The sequence below is a fragment of the Podarcis gaigeae genome, assembly GCF_964106915.1.
Source record: "Podarcis gaigeae genome assembly, chromosome: 6".
NCBI lineage: Eukaryota > Metazoa > Chordata > Lepidosauria > Squamata > Lacertidae > Podarcis > Podarcis gaigeae.
This window is the reverse complement of record NC_139682.1, coordinates 41,632,803-41,643,631: the sequence shown is the minus strand read 5'-3', so window position 1 is coordinate 41,643,631 and position 10,829 is coordinate 41,632,803. Positions and strand designations below refer to the sequence as shown.

Genomic DNA, 10,829 nt, shown 5'->3' with positions numbered 1-10,829 from the left:
TTTTTACTCTTGATAAAAGCCTTTCCCCCACCTCCTTTGCTCACTGAAAGACTGCTACTGAAGTTATTTTACATAACAGATTGAGGGTGGAATAAACTTGGATTGTTAGAAATAATAAGCAGAAGAATACACAGTTGCTATGTACCTGACTTAAATCAGTTTCTCAGCTGTTGACCTGGGAATACAGCAGCCTATCCTTTATGAATACCAATTACTAGTAACTGTGTTATTCCATCAAAGTTCTAAGAAACTGTGTACCTTTCACATATCTCTCAGCGCCTGACTAAGGGAGACATAGAGCTATCAAGACTATGAAGTCCATTTCTCTGAACTACACTAGAGGGATTTTGGACCAGATGATTGGCTGGTGTAAAATCACTGGCCTCAAGGAAACAATGCTGGTTGGTGGCAACAGAAGAAGATATGACCCACTGCTCTCAAAAGCTGAAACTCTTCTGGCAGTGCAAGGCTGGATTCTGTGGCTTTTCAAAACAACTGAAAACCTATGCAAGAGAGTTCCATTAAAAGTAGAAAGGAATAAATTAAACTTATGGATTATTCAGTGCTTTAACCAACAGAAACGAAAAGGACCAGAGGCATTGCATTTTAAATCTGTCCTGTGGCAGGTTGTTTAGATTATCTAGCTCTAGAACAGGTGTGGGGAATCTTTGGCCCGTCAGATGTTGCTGAACTACAAGACCCATTATCCCTGGCCATTGGCCATGTTTGCTGGGGCTGATGGGAGTTGTAGTTCAGCAAATGATTCCTCACACTTGGTATGGAAGAATGAACAATGCTCCCCAGAAAGCTAGAAACATCCGATTTGTTTGGGTCCCTTTGATTTAGAAAGAATTCACATCTCCATTTGGATTTTGCTAATGTACTGTGACATAATGAGTGCCATTGGCCCAATTATGTCCAATGTGAGAGCAGAATTGTATGACTGGCTGGGACTCAGGCTGCCTTCAGACATGGGGTTTATTGTGTTTGTTTTACTGCTTATAATGCTAGGACTTCTGTCCTTATTTCTAATATTCCTTTAACACTGAAGTACCTGTTGTCTTATGGAACTGTGGTTTTTGATCAATATGCTGCCATGCTGTGCTAAATTTTAAATGGTGAGAAAGAACTGTATGCCAGGATTGTTGTTGTTGTTGTTGTTTAGTCGTTTAGTTGTGTTCGACTCTTCGTGACCCCATGGACTAGAGCACGCCAGGCGACTTCCGGGTTAGCGCCTTTGCTAATGGCGGAATTCCTCTGATCGGGAGGAATTTGCTCTGTGGAAATCGGGTCTGGCCACCGCGGCGAAGGCGGAGACCCTTCAAAAATCACAGGCGGGTGAAGCCTGTGAACATGGGATTCGGCAGGCACCTTTTGCGCCTCCCCTACTCGCGGGGAAACCCAGTTTCGGGGATCCGGAGCGAAGTGGGGTGAGCGGTGCGGTGCTTTGAATCGACTGCTTCTTCCACGGAGTGAAGCCGCATAGCCGTTGCCGGAGAGCGCTGACTTTTTCCTGTTGGCAATTTGATCCTAAAGCAACTACCTGTGAGTAGAGAATTGTCTTCCACTGCCTCCCGCAGTTTGATCAAACTCATGCTGGTAGCTTCAAGAACGCTATCCAACCATCTCGTCCTCTGTCGTCCCCTTCTCCTTGTGCCCTCAATCTTTCCCAACATAAGGGTCTTTTCCGGGGAGTCTTCTCTTCTCATGAGGTGGTCAAAGAATTGGAGCCTCAGCTTCAGGATCTGTCCTTCCAGTGATCACTCAGGGCTGATTTCGTTATGAATGGGTATGCCAGGATAGTGACCCAAATTTCATGTTGTGAAATTGCAGTGCAAAAACTCCAATGTTTTTCTGAGTTACAAAGGTTGCAAATAGTTTATTTTCTGCAAACAATAAACAGGGAGAATAGCACAAAACTGCCACTAGATTCCACTAGATTTCCAAAAGTAGCTTTATGTCTAAAAGGTAAAAAATATTAGGTAAAGAAAGAAAAGATGGGACAAAGTGCTGCCTTATTGCAACCTCAGTTATGGGAACTGGGGTCTCAACCAAGCAGCTGCAAAGTAGAAGGGAAAAGGTATACCGCATTTGAAACAGACAGGTGTTGGGTGTGAGGCTTTGCTGAACATTTAATGTCCCCCCACCCAGCACTTCCCCTCTGCAACCACTTCTTCTCACCCACCACCCAAGCTGCTATTTTTATTTTTGTTTTACTATTCTTCATGAGGAAAAGCAGCCGGGGAAGGGAACTCCAAGGGAGGGAAGGGTTAAGCACATACCACCATTTTGTGGCTATTCATCAGATTTCCAGGCATGATATGCAAATCCAGCGTGAGAATGGCTTTCCTTATACCATTTGCATTATATAGCTTTATCTTCTCCCTTATTTTCCTGCTCCCCCTGTTACAGTCAGATGCAACAGATGTATGCCTTGTCTTATCCATGTCTGAAAAATGCAACAGCAAAGCCTTTTAATTCCTTAATTAACAGTAACTAATCATTCGGCATTCTCCCCTTCTCCCCCCACCACCCATTTTTTTCAATCCAAGTGCTTGTTTTTTGTGACAATGCAGAAATAGCCATGTCGCCAGGCAGAAAATGCAGGAACAGCTTTTTTCCTTCAAAGTGTCACCCCCTCCCTGCTTTTAGAGGCTGCTGGGGAAGGGAATAAAAGGACTAGTAATAAAAACAAGCCCATCATGTTAACGCTCCAGGGAAGGCTACTGTTTCATTTGTATTAATCTGAATTGGTTGTATTTATTTGCCCCCAAAGTAATAAATGTTCATCTCCATTCCGAAGGCCTGATATTTAATAAGGCATCATACACTTCCATAGAGACAGCCCGTTTCTTTCATTGGAATGCATAGCCTGACCACACTTAATTTCTCCAAATCTGGCTCTTTATAAGTAGGGACAGGAATGGAATTGGAGACAGAAGATCAAAGAGCAGAGCCTTTCTGGGGGGTCTGGTTAAGACATGAATACCCAACACTTGATGGCTGGCTGGCTGCTGTATATGTGAATCGACTCCACTGACAAATCATTGCTTTTGAGGTGATGTTATGTAATACAGAAGTTCCTTCTGTGGTGTTTTATCTGTGATGGCCCCATTTGTGCATTGAAAAAAGCAATTCCTTGAAATTGCAGTTAACCACTGATGAATATAGGGACACGGATGGCACTGTGGGTTAAACCACAGAGCCTAGGACTTGCTGATCAGAAGGTCGGCGGTTCGAATCCCCGCAACGGGGTGAGCTCCCGTTGCTTGGTCCCTGCTCCTGCCAACCTAGCAGTTCGAAAGCACGTCAAAGTACAAGTAGATAAATAGGTACTACTCCGGCGGGAAGGTAAATGGTGTTTCCGTGTGCTGCTCTGGTTCGCCAGAAGCGGCTTAGTCATGCTGGCCACATGACCTGGAAGCTGCACGCCAGCTCCCTCGGCCAGTAAAGTGAGATGAGTACCGCAACCCCAGAGTCAGCCACGACTGGACCTAATGGTCAGGGGTCCCCTTACCTTTACCTTACTGATGAATATGCATGCCTAAACTAGTGGTGGCAAGGAATGAACTTTTGTACCTCCAGTCCTTCCAGTAGACAGGATGCTCCAGCCCAGTCTGACCTGATGGACAACAGGGTGGGGTGACAGCAGATCACATCAACTAGATGGTTGGCCTGCTGCTTTTAGAAGAGGCAGATATGTCCCAATGTTATTATTATTTGGTATTCAAGCCAATATTTTCCACAGGATACATACCACATTGCTGGTTGTGTGCTGCGGCATCCAGCTAAGAAGGAAGCTGCCAGAAGGAAGGGCTGTAGGTTAGTGGTAGAGCCCTGTCTTGCATGTAGAAGGCCCCAGTTTTAATCCCTCGCATCTCCACATAGGTGTGGATGATACCCGTTGCCTGAGACCCTTGAGAGCCACTGTCAGCCAATATAGATAAAACTGAGCTAGATGAACTAGGAAGGCAGCTTCCTCTGTTTCTATGTCATCTGAATATCCCTTTGGAATATAAGTATACTGACAATCTCTCTCCCCACCCTACCCCCATTTTTAACCATTCTAGCCATCAGAGATTATTTCTCATAGCCACAACAGTCAAATTGCAAGTGAAGCTAGAAAATGTTGTCTTGCTCTCCAGTTATTGTGCATTACAGGCATTTTACAGCAGCTTTTGCATGCTGCCATTGGTAGAAGAGCTTCTTTGAGCCAGCGTTATCTCTACACAACATTGCATTGCCAACCCCCAGGCACACTTCCTGCACCTACTGTTAAAACAGCTGCATTTCCTTCACAATGGTTTTCTTTGCCTGAAAGTTCACAGCAGCTCCAAAAGCAGTGCTGTGAAATAAGCATTCCACTTACTGAACCAGGGGGGGTTGCCTGTCAAGAAGCTTAATTACGCACACTGGCAATGCAACGCTGCATAAAACCAGAGTTGTTCTGTTAATTCTCCAACCACGAGCAGCATCTATAAGGTGTGATGATAGTAGTACACAACATTTATCATATTTGCTGGTTTAGCGTGCTGTTTCTTTCTTTGTGGGTTGGAGCTCTGAAGAGTGGGATTCACATAGCTATCTCACAGCTTTGCAAAACAGAAGGATGTGTCAAATATGCATGCGTAATCTCAGAGGCCTTCGCCAGCCACGCACACAAAGCAGCATACAAGGTCTGCTCCACAATACACACATGGACCGTATTACTCACATGGTTTCGCCGTGATAAATTCAATTCATTCCTAGAAATACCACGTCCTTACACAACTGCAAAAAGAACATTCTAAGAAGGCTGTAGGCTGGGATGTGGGAAGGATTTGTAATAGTCAGATTACTGGTATATTGTTAGACAAGCAGATAAAGAATAGCTAGGATTGCCATATCCCCAGGAAAACCAGGACATGTCCTCTTTTGGGGAGCCAACATGCCAATCTGGGCATATTTTTATATTTTAAAAGAAATGTCTGGGTTTTTTGGGTTTGGTCTCAGGCTCAGGCTGCTCTGCACACCACAACTGCTGCCAGCCCAAGCTTGGAAAAGAGGCACACACCCCTCTTCCCTCGGCTTGGGATGGCAGCGGCTGTGGCTGTCCTCTTTTTTGCTCTTCAAGATATGGCAACCCTAGAATAGCAGATAAGAGTAGCAGATAAAGAACCTGAGTGCAACAGATGCTTCCCCTCCTTCAGTTCCTGATGACTGGAATTCAGAGGCACATTGTCTCCAACAATGACAAGAGAGCATAGCTACTGTGGTTAATAGCCATCATTTTCCATGAACTGGTCTAAATGTTTTAAAGCCATCCAAGTTGGTGGCCATTGCTACTCTCATGGGAGTGGATTCCAAGTTTAGTAGGTGCTGTGTGAAGAAGTACTTTCTTTTGTCTGTTGTGAATCTTCCAACATTCAGCTTCACGGAATGCTCTGAAGTTCTAGTATTATGAGAGCGCATGGGCTCTATCACATTTCTTGCGCTCCTGGGTGCTTCTAGATTGTACCCAATGTGCAGTGTTCTGTGCTCTCTTGTCTTTGTAGAAGAAGAGCACAGATCAAAGAATAGTTTGCTGTGTTATTTTAGTTATGCCCAAGACAGTAACCTGACAGCACAAAAAAGTAGGTGCAGAACAGCTTATTGTCAGCCAGACACCTGATTCTGTGAAGGCTGTACTGCAACCAAAGCAGCATCTTCACTTACTATTAATAAACCTCCAAACTAGCAAAGTGGTTGGGTAGTGTTTGGCATGAGGTACCACATGCTCAAGGGTTTAGCTGATAAAACAGTGCTGTATTAATAACAGGTTTTGGGTGAGTGCGACACATTACTTTCGCCAAAGATTCCTTGCACTACCGGTGTCTTTCCTTACTATACCTCTGGAAGGTAGCAGTAGGCTCAGTCCCAGCCCGGCAGGAACAACCTCCGCTGGTGATTAAACCCACAGCTACTTGCTCCATCACTCTAGGTTTCTCTGACTAGCACTGACAAGATCTGGCCCTGCTTAGTGTGAGAAATGTGCTGTGTATCAAAGAGGCGTGCAATAGCCTTAAGCCAATTGCCAGTTTTATCTTGGGACTGAGCTCACTTGCTAACTTTCACTGTAGGTGTTGAGACCGTCAGACATTGTCCCTTCAGTTTGCATTTTATCTCTCCCCTTTCTTCGGCAAAGAAGCAAGCGCCAAACTTGGAACAATTGATGGAATAGCTAATATAAAAGCTGCTGGGCTTCTTTGGCTGGTGAGGACCCCATTACATCTTGTACAGTTGATTGCTTTATATCCTGCAACACCACAAGACCCACTTGCCAGGGAGAGTATCTGTCAACATCTCTGTATTCCTTTGTATCTAGAGTACATGAAACTCAAAGTCCCATAGCTCCAATCCCACTTTCATCTCCAGCAGTCAAAGCAAACAAGACAATATGCCTTACTGGGCCAAAATTAACTGCAAGTTTAGAGAGATTGTTTTGATTTAAAAAATAATAATATCAGCAGTACTTTTTTCAGGTAGAGTGTGCAGAAGCACAGTTCCAACACCTCTCAGCTGGGCACCATTATGGGCTGGCACTCCCCCTGTCCATTTCTTGCCTCTATGTACTTCTTAGAATCCAAAAATGAACATTTAAAGTCAAAATGGAAGCTGACCAGTGTCTGTGAGTCTACATTTTTTAAAAAAGATCTATGAATCCATCTAGCTCTTAGCCACTCCTAGGTGTGATTGGTCAAACTATGGGGTGGGGCCAATTCATATTTGCTTTTCTTCAAACCCTGCAGGGTTGGCCAGAGCCCTGGACCCTCGGCACTTTGGCATGCCCTGCTGACAAGTGTCACAGCACTGGAACGGAAGGGGCTCTGCTGATAATTCAGCAGGGCCGTACTAGAACACCTTTTGGTCTGGCGCTCCAGTGCTGACTCACACCAGAGTGAGCTTCTTTTGGTCTGGAGCGCCAGAGCGCTGGACCGAAAACTGGGACATTCTAGGATGCAAACCGAAGCTGGGATTGGCTTCAGTGTTTCTGGATGTCCCATTTAAAATGGGACAGTTGGGGGGTATGCTTTCCTTATTTCTATAATGTGAATGCAGGCAAGCCCTACATTAGCTAAAATGTAGATCTGATTACAGAATGGTTCACTTCTGCTTTCTGTCCCACATTAGCAACATTCTTCTGTACCCACAAACATCACATGAGACACTCAAAGCAGCTTGAGTTGTCATACTGCATGTGGAAAGTAAACCACCTAAGGCCTATGTCCAGTACGTCCTGTGAGAATGAAGGAAGAATTGTCTGCCTGTATAGCGAGATGTTCCATGTCAATTTAACCCAATTTCACAACCCAGACGAAATCTCTCTGGGCTCACACAAGTGAAATCAAGTGTCTCTTTCTGTTGCCTTCTTAACTCTGCTCCCCAGAAGACAAATATTATTATTCAGAGATTAAAGTTTTAACATGCAGGCATTTACTTAAGTTTTAAATTCACATTTGCACTTCATTTGAATTCATTTTGCTGTATAGATGAGTCCCAGGGCCTCTACCTTCTTTGCTGAGAAACCCTCAGGGCTGCTTGAAATTAGCTACTGCTATTCCCCCTGAAGGCTGACAGGACAAATTGTGGCAAACTGCTCTTTCAGAAAACTTAACCCACCAAATGAGACATGAGAGAGCATGCAACATCAGGTAGTTGGGTTTTCAAAATATATACGGCAACTTCTACCCCACCCCTAAATAAAAATATGACCAGGGTCAGCCCGGGATATTTTGCTGTCTGAGAAAAATAATAAGATCCCCCCCACCTCCATTCCACATACAAAAGCTGACTAGACTGGCAGCTGAACACTGGCAATGGGAAAATGTTCTGCAGGGCACCAGCAGGCAGCAGGCTAGTTTAGTGGGTGCAGGACATGCAAACACATTTCTGTCCTGCAACAGATAGCTGTCCTGCCTGATAGTAGGGACAACCCTCAATATGGCTCATGCATGCAAGCCCCTAAATCACACTCAATTATGGAAAGGTGACAGATATTGAAAATATATGAATAGGCAATAAGATAGTATATATATGAAATAGTGTCCTGTGGGGTGGGGGCCACAGAGCTGCCTTCTCAACATCAGTGTTGCTGCAGCTTACCTGGATGGGCCTGGGATGCTAATGAGGTTAGAATAGCATGAGTGCACAGGTGGGAGTGTTGGGCTGGCTCTGACCGTGCAGCTGCTCAGCCTGACTTCACTGGTACCCTGTCCAGCCCCAGCCTCCTGCTCAGCATGGACACTGACGAAACAATGGAGCAGCAGTGGGGAACCTTGGAACCGGGGGGGAAAGGCAGCCATCCAAGTCTATTTACTTGTTCCCCTTCCCAGACCACCTGCCATCCTCTCTTCCCAGTCCAGCCCCTTCACCAGCCCTGTTTTGCACCATCCTCGGGTGATTTTGCCTGGCTGGAATGTGTCCTTGAACTCTCCTATTGCATTTTGCTTGCCTGGGTAGAGGATAGAGAGGGCTGTGTGGATGTGAGTAGAAACCAGCCTCCTGTACAAAGTTAAAATTGCCCGTAAGCCAGGGTTATCTAAAGTGATGGAGCATCCAGCTGGCACCATGAAAGCAATACAAAGTTATTTGGAGAAGGGAAAGGGCAATGGTAAGTGAGGAAGATGAAGAAGACGAAGGTGACAAAAGGAAGCAAAGGAAACTGACATCAACTCCACTCAGCAAAGGAAGGGAGCTTTGGAGAACAAAGAAGAAAATTGAAAATATCACACTCCTCACATCTCCTTGGATACAGAAGGGAAACCTGAGGCTGGGGCAGGTGATACATTTGCACTTTAGCCCCTATGTGCGAGAAAGAGGTGGAAATGAATGTCAACCAAATGAAGGGAGATGCATCTTTGCCTACCCTGCACTTACCTGGTGTACCTGCCCTGCATACAACTCTAACAATTCATCCCACCTGTTTCCTTTCAGCAGATTTGTTAGTGTCATTGAATATAGAGTATGGATAGGTTTTGTTTTGTTTTTTTAAAAAATAGTGTAGGTGACATTTGACAAGCATAGCAAGCAGTCATGTCATTGCACAGCATGGTTCACATGCACAGATTCGATGCATTTAAAATTGCAAGAGGAGGGAGAAAGAGGGACTGATGCTTAGCTGATTTTTACTGACCTAGATTTGTAAACTTCACTGGAGCTGAGCCGATAGACACCAGCTTTGGCTGTGGAAGCTGGACTTCACCAGAGTGGCCCCATAATGTATACAGATTCAGAATTCAAGCCTGAATCTGGATTCAAAAAGCCACTGTTCAAAATGTGCACGATCAGTTCTTCCAGCAGTTAACCAAGTTTCGATGTGTAGTTTGAAAAACAATTGGCAGTTCACTACATAATGTAGGGTCAAATTCTTGGAAATAAAATATGTCAATACTTAAAAACAAACAAAAAACCCAACACATTTGCATTCCACCTTTCTTCCAAGGATAGGCTATCCCCTTAATGCTCATAACAGCCCTGTGATGTAGCTTAGGCTGAAATATAGCAACATGGGCAAGGACACTTTCTTAATGTCATGGAGTGGGGAGTTGAACAAGGTCTCTTGAAAAGTCCCCAGTCAATACAGAAGTCTGTCTGCTACTTCACACTGGAATTATTGCTCTGAACATGCACCATGTTCTCAACACACTAAAAACTTGGATTGCTGCAAAATTCTCGCAGATGACAAGGATATGAATGCTCCTGTACATTTCACACATCAGGAAGCGCTGGGCACTTGGCAAAGTGGAAATTCAACTGGAACAAGATCTCCCCAGGTCTGCGTGATAATTATATTCCATAGCATATGAGCAAAGTGAAAGCAGAAATACCCCACCCTTGTATGTGATACTGACATCTAGTTCCTTATTCAAACTCCAAATCCACATGCCAAAAGAAATAAAATCAAAATCTCGGCTCAGACTCACCACCAAAAAAGAAGTAGTAAACAAATTAGAAATTTGTAGAAAGATACTTTTAGATGGGGGGGGGACCCAGAATCAAGCAGACAGCAGCAATCCAGCAACATCAACACATCAGCTGGCTCTGACTTTGTTCCTTCAGCTGATGGCATGCGGCTGTCAGGTACTGTCAGAGTAATTATAGAAGATTGCTACAGGATAAACATCAATGTATTTTGAAGAGTAATTGTGCTGCAGCCTCGGGATCCTTTCTGCATGTCAGGCAGCAGGCACCAATTTTAGCTCTTTGCTTTCTGACAAACTCAGGAATTGCAAACCCATTTCATCCATTTTTCTTGCTTCTCCTTCCTCGGGTCATACTTTCTTTGGGAAATCAGCTCCTAAGCAACATTACCCAAGAAGACATTGGCATTTCCCAGAGTTGGTATTAGAATGAGACTAGAATCGAAGGAAAAACTCTGCAGGTTGAAGATTTGAAGAATTTAAAAATAGGCTCATTACAATAATATTGTTGTTCCATTTCCCTGCATCACTGCACTTCATGCTGCTATTAAGCATAGGTTTTGTTTATGTACAAGCTTTTCTTTATCTAAAGTGAACAATTTATTGTCATTGTTTGCCTTCATTACAGTAAGTATGTCTCTGAAAGTCATAGGGCAAAGTTCTGCTCAGTGTCATTGCAAAAGGCCACCTCCATCTAGTTCAGTCTGCTAAAAATGGATATCTGAGTCATTTCTCTGTGGAAACATAATGGTGGCTCAATATGCCATACAGGAAGTAATTAAATATGATATGCTCCATGTACCATATGACTTGGAAGGGAATTCCAATTAGCTGTGTAGCTCATTGGTAGAGCACTTGTTTTTATTTGCACCCAGGTTCAATCCCTGGCTT

The 10,829-nt window shown here is 44.2% G+C and overlaps 1 long non-coding RNA gene across 1 annotated transcript; it reads right to left on the bottom strand.

Annotated features, from left to right (window-relative positions):
* Nucleotides 1–1,597: 1,597 nt before the first annotated feature.
* On the bottom strand, nucleotides 1,598–5,789 carry LOC310847824. Its single transcript, XR_014566041.1, has 3 exons — nucleotides 3,580–5,789; nucleotides 2,283–2,449; nucleotides 1,598–1,961 (listed from the first exon to the last, which is right to left on the bottom strand). It is a non-coding gene; the product is annotated as an uncharacterized lncRNA (long non-coding RNA).
* Between the last annotated feature and the right edge of the window lie 5,040 nt (nucleotides 5,790–10,829).